This window comes from Nelumbo lutea, chromosome 3 (assembly GCF_056320005.1).
Source record: "Nelumbo lutea isolate HS-2025 chromosome 3, American lotus-T2T, whole genome shotgun sequence".
In the NCBI taxonomy this organism is placed as follows: domain Eukaryota; kingdom Viridiplantae; phylum Streptophyta; class Magnoliopsida; order Proteales; family Nelumbonaceae; genus Nelumbo; species Nelumbo lutea.
Window position 1 is genome coordinate 38348346 of NC_142686.1, and position 2438 is coordinate 38350783.

The window sequence follows — 2438 nt, forward strand, 5'->3', positions numbered from 1 at the left end:
GACAGAAATTGTACATATCAGCATAAAGGTAATTTTCATGACTAAATTGCCCCTAAATGACTGAATCAGCTATATCAATGGCCTCTTGGTACCTTCAAAGCCCCCAATCAGTTTTTCATGGGAGAGAGCCTTCTCCACTCTATCTTCCGTTAGCCACCATACTCACGAACATCGTCAAAGATGGAGATGGAAATCCAAGAGACGCAAGTCAGAGCGTGAATACTTGCCCAGTTTATTGCAATGGTAAAAGGATAAAATGGTAATCAGTGATTTTATCCATGATTCTTCTGCCAGAGGTGTGACGCAAGTCAGAGCGTGGGAAGTTGTTTCTTGCCTTCTGAGTGCATTGCAGTACTTGACCTCTGCTCTGGGTGTTTGGGTTGTTGGGAAATTAGGGTTTTTCTACCATGCATGACCCTTTTACATTGGAGACTATAAAGAAATTTCTGCTTGCTGCCATTGTTTTCTATCTAGTAATCTTCACCAGTACAAATCTGCTTCATCACGCCAACGTCGATACTTTCATCGTTTTCAGATCTTGTACGCCCCTTTTGGATGCCATAGCAGATATTACGTTTCAGAAACAGCCCTGCCCATCAAAGTTCACCTTCACGTTTCTGGTGATCAGTTGGGTGGTGCAGTTGGATATGTGGCCACTGATTCAGCATTTATCGCCACTACTTAATCATGGGTTTTCGCTTATTTGGTAACCATTATTACTATTGAAATGGTTTATATCAAACACATGGTTACGAATAGGGGTGGCAATTTTTCACCCGGCCCACTGAACCCACCTAGTATCCAATACATCCAACGCGCTCATTTACTTGGTGGATTGGAAATGAGTTGATCACCAATTGGGTCAATTTAAATTGGTTAGGTCAGGTTGGATTGTGGATAACCATTGGGTTAACCACTAAAGATATAAGTATTAATTCCTTAGTCATTTTTTTTAATTTTCATTTATATGAAATAATTTATAATTAATGTATTAATTTTCTATTAATTATTGACTAAAATTAGTTTTGTCTCGAACCAACACACTTCACCCAAATCAACATAAATCCAAATCAACTTGACCCGAGTCCGGATCAGCTTAACTTGGTCTAAATATGAACAAACCCGATCACCTAAGTTCAGTTCATTTGGGTTGGTCAGCCCAGTATGAACCCAACTCAACCCAGGGTTGGTTGATCTTGGTGACCCAAATCTAAAACGGACCCCGGGCCAGCCCTACCCAAAATCCCTCGCTTGCTTTGATTCAATTTGGATCGTTCGGTCCAACTAGTATCTGTACAACCCAACCTGAATCTTGACCGGTCTGATTTACTTCCCTAGACCCACTTCGAGCTAGTTGGTTCGGTCCCAAACCCATGCACAAACTTGATATGGGCTGGTCCAAATCAATCCTCCATTGACTGAACCGGTCCGCTCTAGTCGACCAAACTAATCCGAATCCAAACGGTTCAACTACTCTTAATGTGATTAAGTTGAAGACAATCCAATTAGATAATTCAAGTTGGTCTGACCAATTTTAACCAAAGTGATTCGGTCAAACCCGAAACCTGAATATAGTAATATATCTTCATTATGTAAAAATAATACACATGCAATGTGATTTGAACCTTTACCACTTGTGCAAATAACAACTATTATTACCACCAAGTTATAATCAACTTATTAAGAGGGAGTTAGTTTTTTTTGTTTTATGTACATAAATATAAGATTAATGGGTTTGGGCGAGTTGGATTGGATCAAAATGGGCTTGGATTAAATCCAACATAACCCATTTAATTTTATATAGCTGAATCATTAATGGGTTGATGGGTTAAATGGGTTGGGTTGAAGCTCAACCCAAACTAAACCCAACCCACCCAATTGCTACAGGTAATTACGAATATTGGGTTGAACACTTGGGGTTATGTATTTTACAACAATCTCGCCTTTGATGATGGCACCCTTATTCTGGGTTGTGACTAGGGAGTATGTTGATGTATTCTCTCCTGTGGGTTTTGAGTCAAATATAATAAAAAGGTAAAATGGTAGTCTATAATATCCATTAATCTATTTAATGGGTATAGTGAATTTAAGAAAAATGCTTAGACGATTTCCCTATGATACAGTTAAGTCGAATTTGATTAATCGGATAAAGACTGATAGAAGAGGTAGAACAAATGATGGAAGGTTTAGAACCTTTAGCCGAAGACAAGAGAGAAAAAGTAGATGGACGATGGGGTAGGTTTACGGAGGTGAAAAGGGTTTTATTGAGAACATCAATAATTGTCAGCACTGAAGGGGTATCGATGTGTAATCACCTTTTTTCTTTCTTCGTTCTCTGCGTCAGTTAGGGGCTTAGGACTTGCTTCAATGGAGAATCTAGAAGAATCAAGGCGATAGAGAGGGGAATTCCAATCACGGCGAGAAACGTACGGCAATGG

General features: G+C 39.3%; 1 pseudogene; it reads left to right on the forward strand.

Annotated features, from left to right (window-relative positions):
• Positions 1-256: 256 nt before the first annotated feature.
• LOC148864330 (GDP-fucose transporter 1 pseudogene) lies at positions 257-2038 on the forward strand (annotated as a pseudogene).
• Positions 2039-2438: the final 400 nt, after the last annotated feature.